The following is a 25,000-nucleotide window of genomic DNA, read 5'->3' as shown; positions in this document are numbered from 1 at the left end:
TCTTCACCAAAATTACTAATAAATTTTGAATTATTTCAATGGGTAAATTGTTGAGAATAATACCTGTTTACTTAAACTGTCGAAGAAATAATGTTGACGGCAACAAAAAATTCTCTAGTGTTCGAATTAACATAATAAATGCATAAGGTGTTCATTAGCTAACTAAAAATACTTATGTAGTAGGCTAGATATAATAAATAATTGTATATAAATACACACAAGCACACACACAAAACAGATTGCGCGTGCGCGCACACGTACATATATGCAGAGAGATAGATAGATAGATAGATAGAAAATGAATGCTAATCATTTTCCCTGAACGAATTCTCCTTACAAAGCACAGGCCACCCTGAAGATATAATAAAAGAATTTTTCCGACTGTGGCGAGCAGTGACACCCAAGATAGCTACATGACTCCAAAGTGAGGTTCTTAATTGGTTGTGAAATGAACGTCACCTCATGGTAGATCCTATTTATTTCTAGCTACCGGTCTTTAATAATCCCCCTACATTAATATTAATTTAGTAATATTGTGTCTGCTTGCTTTGTTGTTAATGCAAATGGTATGTGAATGAATATCCTTTATTTTCTTGTTCGTTGCTGCAGTTTTATTCGTGTTTAACCACATGTCAATCTGGATCAAAAAGATTCTGTAATATTTTCAGTATATCAAGGACTACATTTTCTAATTTCTTTTTTCCTTTAGATAATATTCTGGTATCGCAGGGAGATTAGGCTGCCAATTGTAACAAATCGAATGACTGCGTAGTTACTCCTCCATTAGTGAATTTATTTTTTGCTCATTTGTTCTGTGCAATCCTTAGCATTGATCTATTTTACTTCTGAAAAAAATGATTTTTATTTGAAATCTCTTTCAAATTCTTTCAATCGAATTTTAAAGAAACATAATATAAAATGTTAATAGACGGTGCTCAATCATGGCCACAGTCTAATGACTAAATCAAAACGACGTATTACATAGTGTACCTTTAGAAAGTAAACAGTTGTTAGTCTCGTTTTGCAATGAAGAGACTGTTTTTCAGTCATAAGTTTTAGGCACTGTGACAAAAAAGAAAAGAAAGAAAACGAGTTCGGTCTCACTAGTTGTGGCTCTTTTCACTACATCATCCAAGTTCGGTTACCCATTTTTGTCACCATAGAGAAAATAGTTACTGATACCTTTGTATAATATACATAAACTCGAATATAACTAAATTGATTTGCCCTAATTTGCATAAAAGAAAGAGAGACAAATAAATGAATCGAATATGTTTTTGTAGCGGCGACAGAAGATCTGCTGGGTCCGATGAGTAGGAGAAGCCATTGTAGTAACGATAAGACAGTTGGAGAAACTAATGATATCAAGTTTGGTGAGTGGTTTCATACAAATCATCTTTTTGGGATGCGATCCAGACGGTCTCTGTTCATAAGTAGCAACATAACCCTAATAAGGAAACTCTAAACTATTGTGGCTCTTTTCAGAGTGTTATACATTTACCATTTGCTTTGAATTCTGAAATATTTTCTGGCTCTGTAGAGAAGAAAGTCCAATCTTTATCACTAAAGTCTACCATTAGTTCTAGTTGAATGCTGTTCATGTTTAGGAGTAAGTTGGTTCCCTTGTTGGTTTGTGTAACACATGATTGTGTTAGTAAATTTACCATAATATATCTGCTTCTTATAAAACTCCTTTCATGCTCAATGCATTATAAAAAAACATCAAGACATGCAAAGTAACCTCTATTTGCTCGAAATAGCAGCCAAATTTCAATCAAATCATACCTACCGTTTGAAGAAAAAATGAGAGAAATCAATAGAGACTACATTTCGAGATACCCGATGTTGCAATGATCACGGCTGCAATGCTCTTAATCATACGCCTGATCGATCAGGGCTGACCTTGAGTTAAACGACAACAAAAATAACAATAGAAACATCAACAATGTTCTTTTTATGCTCTTATTTAATATGAGAACACAGTTTATGAAGACATATCAGATACTGATAAAATTAGCAATTAATTCACCCTTAATCCACACTCTACTAAGTATATGTAACACGTTGCTTTACAGAAACCTGGTTTCTGCAAAACAAATTAATACATGTTGGTTACGGCTCTAACGCCAATGGTCATACGTTTACTGGATCAGAGGTGACTCGGGGCTAAACAACAGTAACAACATGTCAGATATTTCAAAAACTTTGATTTGGAAAAGAAATCAGATTCTTGCTTTGTTGAAATCACTGCTGAAAAATAAAAGACAAACAGGATTTTTGTTTCAAGTTTCAAATGACTCCAAACAGTACCCACGATAATGTAAAACATATTTTATTGGAGATTGTTAATAGAATCTTTATTCTCTGATAGAAGATTATTACATCACAGATGCAAGAATGTACTCCCAGGTGATACTTCATTGTTGTCTGTCCTAAAACAATCTGCCGCCATCAAACGTGTTAGTAGAATTTCTCGTCTGATTATTCGTTCTGGTTCTACTGTTATCGTTCCCATAATGCATTATATGTGAAATATGTTCCTACTAATCTGTAGATTAGAAGAACAGAGAAAAGAGAAAGAAATATATAACAGAAGTAAGTGAAATGAACACAACATGAAATATTCGACAAATATTTCTGTTCAAATCTAATTTAATATCATTATTTTGAAACGTTTCGAATACTGAAGATGCTGAAAAATATAAGATAATCAGTCAGAAAGAAAATTAAGAAAACAATCTGAAACATATACTTGCTTATATTTATATCAGATATCTATTGTCTCATTTGATCATTTCATAAATTTCCCCAGAGAAGGGAAGACAATATAGAGTAGTGACGTTAACTGTACGCAGTATTGATTTACTTTTCTTTATGTTGTGGGATCAAATCACGGTCAGGTTGACTTCACAAAATAAATACTTGTTGTTGTTGTTATTGTTGTTGTTTGGCTGCAAATCAGCCATGATTGATCAGACTACAAATAACCCAAACATAGCGGCTATGGGCACCTCTGTCTTATGTCTTTACAAATATAGTGAATCTACTCCCTCTTTATGCCATGTGTCATTTCTGTTTTTAAAGGTGATCTGAGAAACATTTAGGTTATAATTTCAGTGATTTCAAGAGATAATGTAGAAGCCCCCTCTTTAGCATGGCATTGATAAGTTAAGGTAAGGCGGTGAGCTGGCAGAATTGTTGGTACATCGGACAAAATGCTTAACGGCATTTCGTCCATTTTTACAGTCTGAGTTCAAAAATACGCCGAGGTCCATTTTGCCTTTCATCCTTTCGGCTCGTTCATCTTTTTAGAGAAAAGGATGTGATTTGAAAGAGGCCTAGCTACTATTTCTAGTAGGTCGCTCGAGCAATCAAATGTGCAATTGTTTGCTCTGCATCGCCCCCTTATTTTCCCCCAGTCGGACTAATGATGTAAAGGAACACTGAATACATTTCTAGCAGGAATCAAAACTTCACAGAGGCTTAAATACACCGAGAGGTTATTTTCTTTACGAAGTTCAGCATTATCTATTCAAATAGAGAAGCATCAATCAGTCAAATTATATTGGTGTCTAGCAGCATAAGTTTTCAATCGCATTCTATCAACGTCTAGCTGTTCGTAGCTGCTTGTGTACGTGGATATGTGTGATTGTTTGCCTACACAAACCTGTCTGTGTGCTTATGTGTTTATCGCGTGCTTATAAGCGTGTATGCTTATATATATAAATATATATATATATACATACATACATACATACATTCATATATGTATATGTATATACATACATATATATATATATATATATATATATATATATATATATATATATATATATATATATATATATATATATATATATATATATATATATATACATATATATATACATGTGTGTTTGTGTGTCTGTGAATGTGTTTATGTGTGGTTATATGTGGTTATGTGACTGTGTGTCCCTAAGTGCGTGGATGTACGTCTGTTCATACGTATACATAATTATAAGGGTGATTTTGTTAGGGATCATGTGTCTTCGAATGTGCCTGTGCTTACGTATACTCTTGCATGTATATGTATATATATATATATATATATATATATATATATATATATATATATATATATATATATACATGTATACATATATATATATATATATGCGTGCCTATATCTTTTTTAAGTGTGTGAAAGTATGTTTGTATACGTGTATACATGTTTATATGAGTGATTTCATTAGCGATTGTGTATCTCCGAATGATTGTATCTATATTCCTGCTTGTATTTGTGAGTATGTATATATATATATATATGTGTGTGTGTATGTGTGTGCATGTGTGTGTGTGTGTATCTCCGAGTGTGGAAGTATGTCCACGTATGTGCGTTTGTGTGTTTGTCTGCGTGTGTTTGTGCATGTTTATGTACATGTTTGTGTGCGTGTGGGATAACAGAAGCATTCTCTCTCATTGGCAATGGAAATTAAATTCCTTCTAACATCGCGCATCTGGTTTATTTGTACATGTGTTAATACCTGTTAAAAGCTGAAGTGAACTAATGAATTGTAACGTGACTTAACAAGCCACACACTGATGTTTATAATGTAGAACAGGAAACCAATGGCGTTGACACATTCGCTATTCGCTGTCCGCCATTAATAGCACTCATCTTTTGTTGAAACTATCAACTGTAACAAGTGATTAAGGAAACTAGATATCACAGAGCTGCTCTTCAATTCAAGTGATAGCTTGTTGTGGCGTTTTCTGCTTAAGTCTTGACGTCATTGCAACATGTTGATTTTATGACAGACACTCTATGGTCACGTGAAGTAGCTTCCTTAAAAGGTAGACAGGTGACTGAAGTTGAAATTAATAGTATTAGCTCTCCTGAACAATTAATTGAATTATATCCCGAAATCCGTAATTATATAAATATTTCTACTCTTCTTCTCTATCCGCACCCCTTCATTCAGCTCCTCTCTCTCTTTCTCTATTTCTCACTCTCTGTCTGTTTCTCCCTTCTTCCCTCTCTCTTTCTCTCTCTCCCTCTATCTCTCTCACTCTCTTCGTCAATCTTTATCTCTCTCTCTCTTTCTCTCTGCCTTTTATGCACTGTTTCTCTGAATCTCTTCATTTGTGGTCGTTTCTCTTAAATCAAAATCCTGTGATATCTTTGCTATAAACAGTGAGCAAATATATCTATTTAGTTTGTAACAAATCAATGCTTATTACTTTAGACATCAGCCTCTCATCCAAGAGCTAAAATCTCTATTTGTGCGCCAAAATGTACGTGTACATCTGTATGTTTGTGGGAGTGCGTGTGTGTGTCCATACATACATACATATATATATATATATATATATATATATATATATATATATATATATATATATATATACGTATGTATATATATATATATATATACACACATGTATACATAATATATATAGATATATATAACATATGGATTGGTGTGTGTGTGCGTATGTGTGTGTGAGAGAGAGAGGGAGAAGATATGATGAAGAATTCGCTCGTGTTGATGCGTCTACTGAGCTGGAATTCATCGAAGTTTTGTATGTTTGAGTTGAGTTTGAAAACGTGAGTCAAAGAGAAATGAGTGTTTGCGAAGATACACACACACGCACACACATGCACATACACATACGCACAAGCACACACAAACCTACATATATGTGTGTACGTATATATGTAAGCATGTGCATTTATATATATGTATATATATATACGTGTGTGTGTGGTTGTGTGTGTGTGTGTGTGTGTGTGTGTGTGTGTGTGTGTGTGTGTGTGTGTGTGTGTGTGTCCGTTCTCTGCAAGCGTAGTTGTGTATGAATATCTTTGTAATTGTATATGTATTTGCGTACGAGCATAAGTATGTATTTGTGTGCGTATGTGGGAGTGTGTCCTTCTGGTGAAGAGCTTGCTTGTTGTGCTCTGTTTACGTGCATGGGAGAAATTTAACGTGTCTATATTAACAAATGTATGTCAAAAGAAAAAAAACGCATATATCTATGTGTCCGTTTACGTGCGGTGCAGATGCAAGGAGTGTCTGAGTATGTTTATAATGTGTATGCATGCTTACATGTGTCTGTCTCTTTATATATGTATATGAGTGTGTGCGCGAGTGAGTGTATTTGAATGAATATGTGTTTCAACGTTGTGTGCTACTACACAAATTGAGCGGATTGATAAAACATTCGAAATTACTTCCAGATTAATTTCCGCTGAAAATAAGCAAAGTACATAGTTGAAAATTATTTTATATTGGTTTATGTCATATTCTTACATTTATAAATAAATAAACGAATATATAATTACATTTATTCGTATAATTATATGTTCATTTATTTATTCACATAATTTGCGCTAGAAAATTAAAGAGCCTTATTGCATACGTCAAATATATATAATATTGTATATAATAAGATTGAAATTACCAAAAAAAAAATAGCTACATATTTGTTGATAATTGTAATCCTTCATCCAGATGTTCATAAGTAGATATATGTCTATAAAATACCAACTCACTAATTAGTATAGTATCAAGCCAAGAATGAACGGATCGCCTGTGTGTAATAATTCAACATGCTAGAAACATGAACTGAATATCCATTAAATTTGGTCGTTACTTCTAAATCTGAAGAGTACCCTGGATAATGTAGGGCTTGATAATTTCTGTCTGGAATATAGACGGGATTGACACGACTGAAAAACATTTGATTCATCTTACATCTGTTTCGATGATGGCTGGTCAGCTGTTAAACAATAATACATAATGCATACATATCCAGTCTACTAAAGGCACAAGACCTGAAATTGAGCGGGTGAGAACTAGTCGATTACAATAACCCCAGTGTTTCGCTGGTATTTAATTTATCGACCCCAAAATTTGAACTCAGAACAAGAAGACAGACGAAATACCGCCAAGTATTTCGCCCGACATGCAAACGATTCTACTAGCTCACTGCTTTACATAATACATGCATATAAACACACGCGTACACGCACGCAGACAGACACACACTCAAACTCACGTTCACACACACAAATACGCACGTTCTCACATGCACACACATACACACACGCTGGCAAACACGCACGCACACACATGCAAACGCGTATGCACAATACATGTAATGGTAGTCACTCGAGACCAAGAAAGCCAACTGTGTTGCATGGTCAACATCTATGGATGCTCGTATACTATCTTGGCTGTAATCAGATACAACTATGTATGTATGTAGAAACAGATAGACAGACTGACAGATAGGCGGATAGACAGACAGACAGATAGACGGATAGACAGACAAACAGATAGACGGATAGACAGACAGACATGTGAGAGAAAGAATGAGTAAGATAAGAGCTAAATAACTTCAGTAGAGATAACAGAATGTAGTGCTTAAATGAATATGAACTTAAATTCCAATGTGCTCATCCAGATCCGGTCCACGGCACCAAAAGTCGCTATAACTGTAATCCATATCAATCTCTTATGAAAGTACTAAGATAGATAAATACAGTTTGTCTTGAGACAAAATACAGATTATGAAATAAAGAAAGAAGCTGAAAAATATTACGTAATGATTTTTCATTATATATATAAACAATGTATATATATATATATATATATATATATATATATATATATACCTTTATTTGTTTCAGTTATTTGACTGCGGCCATGCTGGAGCGCCGCCTTTAATCGAGTAAATCGACCCCAAGTCTCATTCTTTTTAAGCTTAGTACTTATTACGTCGGTCTCATTTACCGAACTGCTAAGTTACGGGGACGTAAACACACCAGCATCGGTTGTCAAGCGATGTTGGGGGGGGGGGGGGACGACACAGACACACAAACACACATATATATACACATATACATATATACGACGGGCTTCTTTCAGTTTCCGTCTAACAAATCCACTCACAAGGCTTTGGTTGGCCCGAGGCTATAGTAGAAGACACTCGCCCAAGGTGCCACGCAGTGCGACTGAACCCGGAACCATGTGGTTGGTGAGCAAGCTACTTACCACACAGCCACTCCTGCCTCTATATATACACACATATATATATATATATATATATATATATATATATATATATATATATATATATATATATATATATATATATATATATATATATATATATATATATATATATATATACATGTGCGTGTGTGTGTGTGTATATATATATATATATATATGAGTATATGCATATATATGTACATGCATGTACATACCTTCATCTACATGTACATATATGTGTGTGTGTGTATATATATATATATATATATATTTATATCCGTTGTTTTATAATCTGAATTCTGTGATCCATGTAAATGTCTCAAGGGTAACTGTGTTTATCAACCAAACTACCTTTCTTTCTTTCTTCTTTCTCTATTTCTCTCTCTCATGCACACATCTGTGTGTTTGTGTGCGTGTGTGTGAGTTTGTACGTGTGAGAGATAGAGAGAGAATGTGTGTGTGTGTGTGCGTGTTTGTGTGTGTGTGTGTGTGTATCCGTGTGTCTGTGTGTCTGTGTGTGTGTGTGTGTGTGTCTGTGTGTGTGTGTGTGTGTGTGTGTGCCAGCGCGCGCACGCAAGATACATCGCAAAACTGAATTAAGTATTACATTTGCCAAGAATACTTATGATGCTATCCGACATATATTGTCAAATAAACAGCTATCAATAAGAGCGGGGAACTGTTTTTCATAATCTCATAAATCCATTATTACATTATATGGCAGACCATCACCGAACAAATGCAAAAGCTTTCAGTGTTTAAGAGATGTGGTTCCTTAGAAGAATTCTAAAGTTGTCATATGTACACGCAATTACAAACATCCAAATTCTTAGAAATATCGCAATGTCTCCCAGAAAGCTTCTCAACATAAGCACCGTATAATGGGTATCATATTAGAAAAAATAAATCTTAAAGAACTTGGTGACAATCAGGAAACCCAAAGACAGGGGTAGAAAACACTCGATAACATTGCCAGCTGGCTTTTGCGAGACTGAACCAACAGTGTACTGTGCTGAGGGTGGGGACATAAGAGCATGCAGGACTCATGACCGCTGACGCCAGAAATCATGGCATTTGAAAATAGAGGATTATTAAAAGCTACTCTGGATTATCGTTTTGATCATTATTTAAAATTTGGAGGAAATATATTTATAATAGCGCTGGCGTGGCTGTGTGGTAAGAAGTTTGCTTCTCAGCCACATGGTCTCCAGTTCAGTCCCTATGGATGTCACCTAGAGCAACAGTCTTCCACTATAGCCTCGGACTGACTAAAGCCTAGTGAGTGGATTGAGGAGACGGAATCTAAAAAAGAAAACTCATGATGTGTGTGTGTGTATGTGTGTCTGTGTGTGTGTATGTGTGTCTGTGTGTGTGTGTGTGTGTGTGTGTGTGTCTTTATGCACATACATGCATATACATACATACATATATACATACATACATATATATAGCTACTACAATTATCTCCGGAAAATACCCACAAGGATTCTTTACATGGATGTTTACTGTTGGAATGGAACTATACTCCAAGTACTGTTTCTTCTTTGTTCTTTTTTCTGCGCATCGCTCTCACTTATTACTACAAATCTCCTCTTATAGATGTAATAATCCATTCTTCTACTATTACCGTCTCCGATGAAGGGATACATTGGATTTTACCTGAAACAGCTGTAAGACTTTATACATAAAATATAGTTCTAACTCTGCCATTGGTCTCTTTATCCTTTTCTTTCTTTATACATACACACGCTAATACACGACCTATGTTATATTCCCCACTCATGTTGATACAACGACAGGGGCAAAACTAGTCGGTATACAGCACTTACTCGGTATTACCTGTATCCTTAGGGTTTGGTTGACTCTAATACCCTTCATAACCTTTATATATATATATATATATATATATATACACATATATATGTGTGGGGGGAAGAGGTGGCTGTGTGTGTGTGTGTGTGCTTGTGTGTGTGTGTGTGTGTGTATGTGTATGCGCGCGTGCGTGTATATAAATGTATACATGTGTATATAAATATATATACACGAGGTAGAGCTGGGCTAGGCTCCTTTCTGACTCCTCAAACGAACGCCTGCGAGAAAGAAAGGCGCCGCCTCGTTCAGGAGGAGGTAAGAGCTGCAATGGAGGAAATGAGAACATGCAAGGCAGTGGGAATGAAGCAACAGAGAGCTTGGACAAGATAGGAGAATGCGATTGAGAGGAAAGCGACTTGGGCTGAACTGTGGAAAACCGAGCCTCACCGAATTAAATTTCTGATACAGGCATTGTACGATGTGCTTCCAAGCCCATCAAACCTGCACACATGGGGAATAACAGAGACACCAACATGCGCGTTGTTTTCCAAGCGAGGAACCCTAGAACACATCCTCAGCTACTACACGGAGGCACTTGGAGAAGGATGGTACCGCTGGAGATATGACCAAGTCCTTAAGACCATCGCTGAAGCCATCGGCGCGGGACTTGTGTGGGCGAAGCAGTTCCGTCCCTCCAAGTAAACTATCGCCTTTGTCAGAGCTGGAGAACAGCCAAACCCTGCCAGAAAAACATCGGCTGGCATCCTAACATCTGCAAGAGACTGGCAGCTGCTGGAGGTTCTTGAGCATCATCTGAAATTCCCTGGCCAAATTGCGGTCACCACCCTGTGACCAGACATTTTCTTTGTATCTGAGTCCACCAAGCAAGTGGTGGTGTTGGGACTGACTGTCCCATAGGAAGATCGCCTGGAAGAAGCTTTCGAGAGAAAGCTCTCTAAGCACGCGGGTCTGGTCGGTGACTGCCAGCGGCGTTGTTGGATCGTGAGGTGTTTCCTAGAGGAGGTAGGATGCAGAGGTTTCGCGACCCGTTCCCTGACTAGAGCCTTCAGCAGTTTGGGCATCGAGGGAGTGAGAAGGAGGAAGGCCATCCGCAGTATCACTGATGCGGCAGAGAGGGCCTCAAGATGGCTGTGGATCATAAGCGAAGAGCCATGGGGTAGCTAGCTGCCCAACTGGACACAAACTGGGGTCTGATCAGCTCCATCTGGGTCACCTGGAGGAGGGTGTATAATGTTGAAAGATCCGAAACACCCGATGATACCAGGCATATCACTGAAGATGTGTCCAGATGCATCAGTCATTGATGAATGTACACAACAATATACATATATACATATATATATATATATATATATATATATATATATATATATATATATATATATATATGTGTGTGTGTGTGTGTGTGTGTGTGTGTGTGTGTGTGTGTGTGTGTGTGTGTGTGTGTGTGTGTGTATGTATACGTATATGTATATGTATATGTATGTACATATATATGTATATAAATATATATATATATTATAACGCTTTTGAATTGTCGTACCTATCTGATTTCTCATCTTTAATTTGAAAAAATATATATATACAGAGGGAGAGAAAGGGAGAGACATATAGTGTGTGTATATGTATGTATTCGTGTATATGTATGTATGTGTGTGTATGTATATATATATATATATATATATACATACACACACATATATAGGCATTGCGTATATGTGTGTGTATGCTGTAATGTTCTGTGTAAATGTGTTATTTTTTTGTTTGTACATGTGAGTGTACAAATATGTGTGCATCTTTGTATGATTGTTTGTGTGTGCGTGTGAGTAATTATGCGCGCGTGCGCGTGTATACATGAATCTGTGTGTGTCCGTCCGCAGAGCCAAGGTCGATTTGAGCCATTGACTGGAAGCTATTGTTAAGAGATGAATCAGAGGTCGGTATGTGCCAACTCTGACACTTGCAGCAACAATAGCCATACTGGGGTGACGGCAAGTGTCTTGATAGAGCTGGCAGCTCGCTGTTATTGAATATTGAAGCACCAGACGTAGGCGGGCTTGTCATGGCTTATTCCAGGGCTATCTTTATTTATATGTTGCTATCTTTAATATTGAACATTTAATGAAACAGGTAACTGAGACATATAATATAATGACACTAATAGTAATAACAACAAAACAACTATTTCACTGCCCTTAGTTAATATTGGTATTATTATTATTATCATTATAGAAGGGGGCAAACTGGAAGAATAGTTAGCACGCCGAGCAAAATGCTTGACGGTATTTCGCCCGTTGGTCTAATCTGAGTTCAAATTCAGCCGAGGTCAACTTTGCCTTCCATCCTTGCGGGGTCGGTAAAATAAGTTCAACACTGGCGTCGCAGATATCGACTCATCTCCTCCCCAAAACGTCTGCCATTGTGGCAATATTTGAAAGCATTATTATCATCATTATAGAAGGCGGCGAGCTAGTCAAATTGCTAGCACGCAGGACGAAATGCTTAGTGGTATTTCGTCTATCTTCATGTTCTGAGTTCCAATTTCGCCGAGGTCGACTTTGCCTGTCATCCTTTCGGAGTCGATAAATTAAGCACCAGTGAAATTGACCAAGCCCCTCCCTCAAAATTCCAGGTTTTGTGCTTATAGTAGAAAGAATTATTATTATTATTATTATTATCATTGAGGATTGGTCGAATCGTTGTTACACCGCGCAAAATGTTTATCGGTATTTCGTCCGTCTTGACGTTCTGAGTACAAATGCCGTCGAGATCGATTTTGTTTTTCATCCTTTTCGGAGGCCAATAAAATGAATAGCACTTGAACACTGGGATCGATGTAAACGACTTCACCCCTTCCCCCAAATTATTTGCCTTGTGCCAAGCTTTAAAACCAATATTTAGTTATGACTCTTTACGTTCTGATTTCAAATCCTGCTGTTGTTAATTTTGACTTCCACCTTTCTTGAGTTGATATATATAAAGTATCTGTGAAGTACTTGCATCAACTTAAACAACAAACCCTCGCCCATAAGATTCTGACCTTGCACATATGAAAGAAATAACAATTGAAGATGCATAGCCTAGTGGTTAAGTTGTCGGACGCACAACCATAAGTTCGCAGGTTCGTTAGGGCATTGCGTTCGCAAGGAATTCATTTATTGTTGCCCTGTTCACTCAGCTGGCAATGAGCTTCATCCACTGAGGATTGGCTCCTTATAGGCTATAAGTCCGGGACCTTGCTCCTGTGTTATAAAGAATGATGGTGGACTGGTAGAACCGATAAAGCATCGGAGAAAGTACCTTGCAGTAGTATTTGACCCAGGTTTTTATGTTCTGAGTTCAAATTTCGCTGTTTCTTTCCCTTTCATTTTCTGGCCTCGACAAACTAATACCAGAAAAATGCTGGCGTCTGTCTAATTGATTAATTCTCTCCCTCAAAATTTTCGAACGTGTGACTTAATTAGAAATTAATAAATAAATTTATCTATTTATCTGTCTATTTTAAAGTGGTGCAATGGCAGAATAATCACGGTGAAGGACGAAATCCTTATACACACGCGCGAGCGCGCACGAACACCACACATACACAAATGTATAGGATGTGTATGGAAAGAGAGGGAGAGTTAGGTAAAGACAGACAGACAGTTAGATAGACAGATAGATAGATAGATAGATAGATAGATAGATAAATAGATAGATAGATAGATAGATAGATATTTCAAACAGTAACAACACGATGATGAAATACAACAATTAAAACAGGATGGATCACAGCAGCAATAAGACCAACAACAACTACAACAAAGATAGAACATTTAAACGAAGCAAAACTAAAAATAACATAGACCTTATTCTAGTCAATGTAAAACACTTAGAAAAATTTTAATCTTCCTGTTAAAAATATATTAAGAAAAATAATTTAAATAATCCCTAGCCAACAATAAATGGCTGTTCGATAATTAATCGTGGAAGTCTGATCAATTTACCTGTAAACACTGTTAATTAGTGATCGATTCACTAATTAACCCACACCCATCCATAAAAGTGCCGCTTCAGATTAATTCGAAACACTTTTGATGAGGATGGAGTAACATTATTGCTTGGATATCGGAAGTTTGATAAGGTCCCTGATAGAGGGTGTTGTTGAATATGTGTGATAGTTCATGTGCACGTGTGTGTATGTGTGTGTATGTGTTTGTGTGCGTGTGTGTGTGTATTTGTTTATTTGTGGATGTGTGAGAAAGTGTTCGCGTATACAGGTATTTATATATATTCATATTTTGTGTGTTTAAAGTGTGTGTTATGTGCGAGTAGTCATATACATGTTTCAGTGTATCATTGTAGATATGCATTTTGCACATGCGCATATATATATTTGCCTGAGATTTAGTGATAGTGTACGACAATTATGTTGTATACATAAGTATATAGATATGTATGCCTCATTTTATGAACGATAAACTAGTAGATATTTAGCCTAAAGGGTTAATTATACTAAAGCATCTCTTTCCAAACTTATACCAACATATCTGCTCGCAAAACCGGCATTTTATCTGTTGCGTCTAAGGCTGTAAAACTTAGACATTATAATTAAAATACGTTAAATAACTGTATTGCTCTCAGCGAAAGTGTCTTCGATAAATTTTGCACATGACTTAGAGATAGGAAGACACTTTGTAACTGATATTAAAGTTTGGGAGTTAGTGAATGTTATAAGCTTAGAAGCTCTTTTGCGCTGTAGCAGAAGTGGGGAAAATACGTTAAATAACATCTAAAGAAAAGTAAGAAGCATATGGAAAGCAGAGAGAAGGCTGCAATTGAAGGCAGCATCGTAGGGGGGAACATATTCAATGTGCCCAAGCAATTTGAAGAGATTTGCGTTAAAAGACAAAATTGAAATTGGTCGCAAGAAAGGGAAATACTATAGATACTGGAAGTATGCTCAACTTGCAGTTACATTTGTCTGTCTGAAGCTAGTTGCATGAACCAAGCAAGTTGATTTCAGATCATTGCTGCATAAAACAAAACAAGTCAACCTTTCATGTAAGAAAGGCAGTCGTTTTCTTGTTTGTCTAAAGACAAAAATAGGTCTGTATAGGATATTTTGATTCTGCATTACGTTTAACAAGAGAGTTTTCTGCAGCACTAGTGGCAATTGTTGGGGTAAAAAGTCATCTTTCACAAGCAATCCAGTATATATAAATGTGTGCGTGTGTGTGTATGTGTGTGTCTGTCTGTTTGTGTATAGATGTGTGTCTGTCTGTCTGTCTGTCTGTCTGTGTGTGTGTGTGCGTATGTGTCTGTCTGTTTGTGTATAGATGTGTGTGTGTGTCTGTCTGTATGTGTGTGTGTATGTGTGTGTGTGTGTGTGTGTGTGTGTGTGTGTTTGTGTGTGTGTGTGTGTTTCTTTATATATTATATTTTTACACGAATAAGGGTTACAATGACTTCGAAGTTTCAGTCTGCAAACTTCTGTCATCTGTAAAAGTATTAAAAGTATAATAGATATATCAGACTGAGTAAAAATGTAAGCAGCGTTTTGAACCATGAAATTCATCACAATATATTTCAACAATGCGGAAATTTTATTCATCAGAGTACCATTACGATCAACACATTTTTGCCGAAAAATTACAAGTTTGTTTATTCCAGTAACATAAAATCTGAAGTTCTGGAGCTGATGAACTTTTTGAACGCACTTTCAGCATCGGTTTGATTTTTGAACGCCTTCTCTCGCAGGAAACCATCAAGGTGCTTGAAAACGTGGTAGTTGGTAGGAGAAAGATCTGGGGAATAAGCTGGATGGAGAAGAATTTCGTGGCTAAGTTCCCTCAACTTCTGAAGAGTCATTAGTGAAACGTGTGGTCGAGCATTGTCATGAAGAATGATTGGCCGTCTTCTTTTAACCAGTCTGAGACGGAGGAGTAGTAGTTCTTCGTTCATTTTGGTAATTTCATGGCAATATTTTTCTGCAGTAATGGTTTTTCCGCGTTTTAAGAAGTTATAGTGAATGACTACAGCAGTACACCACCAAACAGTTACCATAATCTTCTTTTTGAAGAGTCGGGTTTAGGGAAGGTTTTCAGTGCTTCATTTTGGTCCAACCACTGCGAAGAGAATTTTTTTTATTATTGTACAGAATCCACTTTTTATTGCATGTTACAACACGGTCGAGTAAAAGACTGATCTGGTTACGAAGAAGAAGCGACGAGTAAATTTCATATCTGCGCATTTTTTGATTTTCATTTAAATCGTGTGGTACCCATTTATCGAGCTGTTTTGATATTCTGATCGCATGCAAATGGTTGCAGATACTTTTCTGGCTAACTTGAAGCTCTTTCGCCAGATCTCGAGTGGTTTTACGGTGATCTTTCTCAATTACGGTCTTTAATTGCCCATCATCCATAACAGATGGGCGTCCACTACGCTCACAATTTTCAAGGCTCAGGTCTCCACTGCGAAATCGTTGAAATCATCTTCGAGGTGACCTCTCATTAGTCATTTCCTCACCAAACGTTTCGTCGATATCACCAAGTTTCAGCTGCTTTACGTCCGTTTTTGAAGTTGAATAGCAAAATTACTCGAATATCGCGCTTTGACAGTTCCATTTCAGATGATTGTAACAACGGTGAAAAAATACCAATGCTAATTTATTAATGCATTTGATCAAGTCTATGTCTGTGTTATCAGACAATTGCAAAAAATATTTTAAAAATTCAAAACACTGCAAAAATCTGGTACAAATTCTTCATGGTTCAAAACGTTGCTTACTTTTTACTCAACCTGACAGATATTTACTCTCAAAAAAGCATTGAGTGATTCTTCAGGATAATGCTAAACTGATTTTTTATTATTACTCAACATCCACCGAGGTCGGCTTAGCCTTTCATCCTTTCCACATATTTCACGATCATGGTTCCTTTGTATTCACATTCATTTGCCTACGAGACCCTTACTTTTGAAAGGTCTCTCTACACAGCTTGCCGATATTATTACCTAACAACAAATTCGTTATCACCTTTCATTTGTCAACTAGAATATATGTGTAACCGAATAAAAACATGTAACTGAGAAGTTATACATTTCATAGTGAAGCTTTTTGAACACAGGACTAGCTTTGAAAACTCTGGCTGGGAAGCGCCGATTTGAAGAGTTTGGATATATGTTGTCTTCATCTGAAGTGACCTCAAATGACATACATTACATATCTAACAGATTACGTATGTGTAATTTTATAAATTCTTATATAAATATCAATAATCTCTACATTTACAACGTATTGAGCCTTTCACTGTAAACTTCTTGCTTCCGTCTTCGATAATTACACGCTGAATAAGTTCATATATATATATATATATATATATATATATATATATATATATATATATATATATATATATATATATATATATATATATATATATATATATATATATATATATATATATATATATATATATATATATATATATATATATATATATATATATATATATATATATATATATATATATATATATATATATATATAAAAATTCAATAATAGGACGAATTCTTTTACAAGAATTTATCAAGTAGCTAGCGTGAAAAAACCTCAAAAGGGAAAAAATCCATCATTTATTCCCGAAATATATATTTATATTTATATAAGGGCATTACTATACAATAACGCCTCACGCCATGAGGGACTCTAAGGTCAGACTACTATAAAAATGTGCTTTTTATAGTAGTCTGACCTTAGAGTCCCTCATGGCGTGAGGCGTTATTGTATAGTAATGCCCTTATATAAATATAAATATATATATATCAACACGCTTTGGCTTGAGAATTACCAAAACAGATCACTGGAACGGCCCGATAAATTATATATAAAGGGATTGCGACCGCTTCAGTCGTATTCAAGAATACTCTACACTTGAGAATTGAGTTGTAGTTTATCTATTTTTCAGTGAAAAAATAAAGAAATCATATTGCTCATACCGCTGGATTGAACTGTGCAGCCCAGGTGTAGAAAGAATGATAATATCCGTAAAGTAGCTGATGATGAGAGTACATGTTTGGTGTCCTGTTACTTTGAATCTGTTATATTTACATATATGTATATAACAGGTCCTTGAACGTAGTGGCGGCTCGTAGATAAAATTAGTAGGGCTGATGCTTCAGAAAATTTTTAGCCGTTGTTTTAATATTGTGTAAAAGGAAACAAACATAGAAAAAGAAAATTTATATATAAACTTGATCGGTTCGCATTTTAGCCACTGCCGTATAGTGTGTTTAATTTGCTCACTGAACACCGCCGCGAATTCCCCCTTGCTTTTCAAAAATGCCCACTAAATCAAAACACAAGGGGTAAAAATCTGCTCTATTTTTCAAATCCTAGCAGCAACACTGTAGCTGGAAGCAGGATAATTATCTAATTCTACATTTTATCACATTCAAGAATATAAACACACGTTTTTAAGCACAACACACGCGGAGTCAAAAAGAAACACTACTTTTCTATAGCACACCAGGGTCGACACTGCGTGAACGACAATACTCTCTCTCCCTAGCGTGAAGCTTCCAATCTCGGACATGGGAGCATGTGCACAACAGCCAAACAGCGCATCGCTGGAACTGTGAAGCTCACAGTTTTATACAAGGATTTTTATATTTTTTTCATAAAATAAGAGATGGCTACTGACATTAAGCATAAGGATTATATAATGTAGAAGTAGAAAGAAAGAAAGAAAGAAAGAAACAGAGAAAGAAAGAAAGAAAGAAATAAAGAAAGAAAGAAAGAAAGAAAGAAATAAAGAAAGAAATAAGGACTCATTATAGTTAATGTTATCGATAATATCGAGTGGAATAGTATTGCAGTTCCGCAGTGCCTATACACGAGCTGCCACTGCTTGAACGGCAAAGTGAAGCTGTTGGAATATGGTTAATCTTGACTAGAGAGGATTTCTGCTGGAAGGCCATATATATATAGCAGAAGAATTAGACCCCTTGCCATAGCTCTGAAAAGAGTAAGAATTGGCTGTGGTAGGATTTCTACGATTTTAAGAGCCCAAATTTCTGTCGTCCTAATTAATTCGATGTTAACTCCTATCGATTACTATGTGTGGAACGCGGTTGAGTAAGATACCAACAATCCCTTTTTATCTCTATCTATCTCTCTCTCTCTCTCTCTCTCTATCTCTCTCTCTCTCTCTCTCTCTCTCTCTCTCTATCTCTCTCTCTATCTCTCTCTCTCTCTCTCTCTCTCTCTCTCTTTTTTTTTTCTCTCTCTCTCCTTCTTTACTCTCTCTCTAATACCAAGGCTGGGCTGGCGGCCCAATTTCATTGCAATGTCCGAAGATCGCCCTAGCGACACAGCGAGGAACACATGCACCAGGGTTTGGAGCTGTTTTGAGGCCGTGATGGTAGCTGAGGACGGATGGTTTGTGGAAAATATCTCCCAGTCATAATCTAGTTGATATTTTTGGGATTTTTCTTTTAAATATTTTTACTTCGGGATGGGGCATATGTTTTCTTTTCCCTCATGCAAGCTGTCCAATTTAACCCGTACACACACACTATATATATATATATATATATATATATATATATATATATATATATATATATATATATATATATATATATATATATATACATACATACATATATGTATAGACATACACACACATACACATAAATATATATATATATATATATATATATATATATATATATACATGCGTCCATGCATACATATACACTCACAAACACAAACATGTAGATAGACTGAGAAAGAGAAAGAGAGAGAGGGAGAGAGAGAGAGAGAGAGAGAGAGGGGGAGAGAGAGAGAGGGAGGGAGAGAGAGATAGAGAGAGGGGGGGGGGGGGGATAATCAACGTCTATCGTCTATATCTCAAGTTAAATGTTTGGAAAAAAGAACGAAATTCAAAATGAAAAGAATGTATGACACTTGATAATTACGGCCAGAATATACAATAGTTATTATTGTTGCTGATGTTGTTGTTGTGTCTATATGTCTGTGTCTGTTCACTTCGTTCAGCGTCTCGTCCCACATCTCTCACCTTCAATGACGCCTATCAACTTTGAAAATCATCATCGGCGCCGTAGACAGCGTTCACGTTATCATCATCATATTCATCACCGTGCCCATTACGGCAACCACCACTATTACTACTACTACTGCCACCACCACCACCACCACCACCACCACAGCCACAACCACGACCACTGCTACTACTACTACCACTACCACTACCACCACTACCACCACTACTACTACCATTACCACCACCACTACCACTACTATTACCATCGCCACTACTACTACTACTACTACTACTACTACTCGTCGTCGCTGATATCACCTCATCGTCGTCATCATCATCATCATTATTTTCGTCGTCGTTGTCGTCATCGTCGTCACCATTGTAGTCAACATCATCATTGTCATCGTTGTCGACGGCGGGGCTGTCGTCAGCATTAACATCGTCATCATTATCATCGTCACGCTCACCAGTATGGCTAACATCATTATCCTCATCAGAATCGCAAACAGAGATGGTAACATGAGAACTTTCATAAATTCTAGACGACATACGCTGAGCAAAATATTTTGCGGCATATCGTCCGACTTCACGTTCTGAGTTCAAATTCCGCTGAGGCCAACTTTGCCTTTCATCATTTTGGAGTCGATAAATTAAGTACCAGTGAAACACTGGCGTCGATGTAATCGACTTGTCCCCTCCCGCAAAATTTCAGGCCTTGTGCCTACTGTAGAAAGGATTATTATTTCTTTATATCATAGGTTTTGTTGGAACTCCCGGAGTCTTGCATGCGCAGTGAGCTTGCTGCCTGCAGCCTACGGTTCAATGCTATCTGTTCTTTTCAACTACCTAATATTTTCCTGATTATTTTCGCGGTGCCAAGGAGGCACTTTATTCCGATTTCCTTTATCTTCCTCTTGACGCCTTTTGATACTGTCTCAGCAATAATTGCTATTATCTTCACCTTCTTCATTTTCTATAGCCGGACTATTTTGTACTTCAGGGGGTTGTATTTATCTATTTTTCGCCTTCTCTCTCGACTATTCGTGGGTCAAAGGGGCACGCAACATCAACTATATAGCATATGTGGTGCATTTTGTCCACCATCATTAAGTCCAGTTTGTTACGCTCTAGCACCTGATTTGTTTGGATTGAGAAATCTCAGAGGATTTTGCAAGTCTCCGACTCTGCTACTCTCTGTGATTTGTGCTCATACCACGTCTTGCTTCGCTCTTTAGCCCCCACTTTTCGGACAGTTTCCAATGTAGCACTTTCGCTACCTGGTCGTGTCGCTACAACTTGTAGTGGTTTGGGGCAAGTCTAGGGCATTCATTCGCGATATGGGCAATGGTTTCGTCCACTCTATTACAGATGAGGCACAATGGAGACACTTGCTCATTCCGAAGGTTGAACCTCCAGTTCATGACCAAACCATGTTCTTGCCCTGTCAGTATAGTGCTCTCAATCTCTTTTTCAATGTTCTTTTCTTCAGCCAATCTCACTTATGTTTTCCAGGAACTTCTGTTGTGGCCACTTGGAATTGATTGTGTAGCGCCTTGTTGCGTAATTCTTCTACATGTCCTTTTTGTACTTCTTCCTTTGATTTTCCATTTTTCCCTTCTTTCAGAATTCCCTCATTCCTAACTGACACTAGCAAGGTTTCATTAGGCTCTCGAGTTTGTTATGTACTCAGACTTCCACACTTATCAGTCTTATTTTGCCTGGTGAATGTAGCGAAATAGGTTGTTTGGTAGACAAGGCTGAAAGGCATAAGGACAGATCCATTCGTCTTTGGTAGAGCTCTCATTGACTTCTTCAAGTTACACCTGAAAAGGAAATTGAGAGTGGAGAAGTAAGTGCTGTCCTCGAGTGAGTTTATTGAAAGGTGTTTGAAAGTTGCGAAAATGGGAAGAGTGGATGGTACCTCTCTAAGTGTAGACCTGTGAGTCGAAGAGAAGGAACTGGAGAGGGTACTTGCTCCTGGGATTTCAGGGAAATCTCAGACAGTTGGGTTCCTCGATTATCCCCAGAAGCCTTCCTATATCAGGAGGGCGACATCTCTATCAACTTCCCTGCCACTTTTTTTAAGACCCTTGTATGCTATGCATATGTCCCTTCTTTTTCAGTGTATACCTACTTTCTTTCATTCATTTTTTCAATCATTTCGTTATATATAAACCCCCCATACTTTATGTCCGTCTTTGTATTGTCCCACGCGCCATCCTTCGTCCTTGTGGCAAATAAATGAAATCATCACTATCATTATTATTATTATCATTATTATTATCATTATTATTATTATTATTATTATTATTATTATTATTATTATTATTATTATTATTATTATTATCATCATTATGAGGCCAAGGCTGATTTTGCCTTTCACCCTTTCAGATTTCATAAAGTGAGTGCCAGTTGAGCAGCGGAGCCGATGTAATGGACTTATTCTTCTCTCAAAATTGTTGGCCTGGTGATAGAAAAATAAATGAAATAAAAAGAAAAAATTAATTTCAAAAACCTGTTATTATTATCATTGTTGTTGTTGTTGAACGATAAATCACGATTTGTAATGTTATGAGGAATTGTTACATTTGTTGCAGAGAGTGTTCGTTTAAATTATTGAATTTACCCCTTAACGCTCTTGTTCTGTATTGCATGGAACTGGCTTATGGCGCAGTACACTAATCGTCTACTTCCTGTAGCCTTTTCTAGAGTTACATTTCCTTTCTTCAGTTTTCGAAAATATTCATTTAATACATACACACACACACACACACACACACCACCACCACCACCACCACCACCACCACCACCACCACCACCACCACCACCACCACCACCACTACCACCACACACAACACACCTCACCTACACATACACACATCAATATGCGTGTGTGACTATGTATGTATGTATTTACGTTTGTATATATATATATATATATATATATATATATATATATATATATATATATATATATATATATATAATACAAATAAAATGTGAGTATATGCATATATATACGTACATGTATGTACATACCTACGTTTACATGTATATATAGATGCATATCTGGGTACAGGACGTTACAAAAAAAAAACGTGGACAAAATGAGAAACAGAGCACAGAAAACACACAGAGAGAACATTTCCTTCATCAGCTGCCACCATTCTAAAACTAAGTGTTTCGTGTGTGTGTGTATGTGTGTGTGCGCGTGCGCGCGTGTCTTACTCTGGTGTTTCTTGTTTATTCAAACAACAAAAACGGCGAAGGAAGAGCGAACAGAAGAGAAATGTGAAGGTACAAAGTCAACACTTATCCTTCATTAAACATGTAACAGTGAAATAGGAAGAAAAAGTACGATATTTGTCCACGTATTGCAGCGACAGCGACGTTCTTACTGTCAAGCCCAACACTACCGTCATTAGTAATAGTAATGCAAGCGATATTGGCGATAGAAGCAGCAACGCTGTCGTCGAAAAGACAAAGCTTACAGTAGCTTGGCGTCTTCAAAAAGTGACACCTCCTTTCATACAAGATACATGGCCAATGTATCTGACACTAGCAATGGTGTTAGCGACAACGGCAGCAGTAACACAAGCAGCATCAGCAATACCAGCAGCGACAACAATTACTGTAACAGCCACAATAACACCAGCACCGCCACGTAAATTCATATATTGGCCATGAACTTCCCCCAGGAAAATATAGATTTTACAAGGTCCTGGGAAAAACTCTCTAGGCTATCAATCGAAGACTGAATGCTGTGAGATGTACAGGATGCATAATATCAGGGCTAGGTCTAATTCATATCCCTTCCTAAAAAAAGTGTTATGAAAGAGAAGAGGATGTCCAAAAAACACTGAATGGTGCAATACAAGGCACCAAATGTAGGTCAAAGATTGCATCTAAGATATTTTGTATACTGTATGATAAACCTCAAAGGAAGAAACTGCAGTATAGCTGAACTGCTATGCCACGGTGAGGACGAGAGGAAGCAGATCTCCACAACTCATTCGGAGCAACGTTATCAAATGTGTCCTTACGTTTTTGCTTTTTGTGGGGTGGACACAGTAAGGGCTGTGATTTCATTAGCTTTTGCATCTATTTCTGCTAGATCGAGCAGCCACGAAGACGTTCCCTTGTATGATCGAGTAGAACTTGATATAGAAAAATGGAGATGGGGTAGAGTAAGAGAGATCAGAAATAGTCATATTTCAGCCCCTGGTCAACCCTGCTATCCAACAGGTCTTTTATATAGGCATCCTAGTCATGGCACCTTCGTCTTTTATAGGAGTGTAATACGAAAGACATCTAATGTGTTCATCCTTTCTAAAAGACACTAGCTAGGTTTGATTTGAGGGAGAGTTGTCATCTACTTTTAGCAAGTCGTGCGACAACGATGGTTCTCGTACAACATTGGCTCGTACAACAATTAGAGTGTGAAAAGGAAGGACAAGGGTCGGGAGAGGAGAGAATGAAAAGGAGTTGGGGTGAGAGGAGTTTCGTTTGTTGAATAGTCGAACATAAACATTGACGATAGAGCAATGTTCCTGTCTAGCAAATAATGATGACTTCTATTGTTATATATAATAACTTCACCACTACATGTTCTAGACACTTTTACAGCCAATCTTGTATGACACTTCACTGTCTGAATGGCTGTGCGTGTGTGTGTGTGTATGTGTGTGTGTCTGTGTGTGTTGTGTGTGTGTGTGCGTACGTGCGTGTTTGTTGTGTACGTTATAAGTATCTATTCGTGTGTCATTAGCTGCGTGTGCGTCTAGCTGTGTATGTTCGTGTGTTACTGCATGTATCTTTTATCTTTTATCTATTTCAATCATTAGACTGCGGCCATGCTGGGGCACTGCCTTGAATTTTTTTAGTCGACTGAATCGACCGCAGTACTTATTTTATTTTAAGCCTGATACTTATTCTATCTGTCTCTTTTGTATGTTTTTTTTTACTTGTACCAGTCATTTGACTGCGGCCATGCTGGAGCATCGCCTGTAGTCAAACAAATTGACCCCAGGACTTATTCTTTGTAAGCCTAGTACTTACTCTATCAGCCTCTTCTGCCGA

At 37.0% G+C, this 25,000-nt stretch overlaps 1 long non-coding RNA gene across 1 annotated transcript in view; it reads right to left on the bottom strand.

The window, feature by feature from the left end:
- The window catches only part of LOC128247119 (uncharacterized), a 142,680-nt gene that overhangs the window by 133 nt on the left and 117,547 nt on the right, over window positions 1–25,000 (bottom strand). Inside the window, exon 2 of the long non-coding RNA XR_016240809.1 lies at window positions 1–2,548. This exon is cut by the window's left edge and continues 133 nt beyond it. This is a non-coding gene — a long non-coding RNA (uncharacterized LOC128247119). The remainder of the gene's footprint in view (window positions 2,549–25,000) is intronic.

This window comes from Octopus bimaculoides, chromosome 2 (genome assembly GCF_046866305.1).
Source record: "Octopus bimaculoides isolate indiv1 chromosome 2, ASM4686630v1, whole genome shotgun sequence".
Taxonomy (NCBI): domain Eukaryota; kingdom Metazoa; phylum Mollusca; class Cephalopoda; order Octopoda; family Octopodidae; genus Octopus; species Octopus bimaculoides.
The sequence above is the reverse complement of the archived record's forward strand: the minus strand, read 5'-3'. Positions and strand labels throughout refer to the sequence as shown.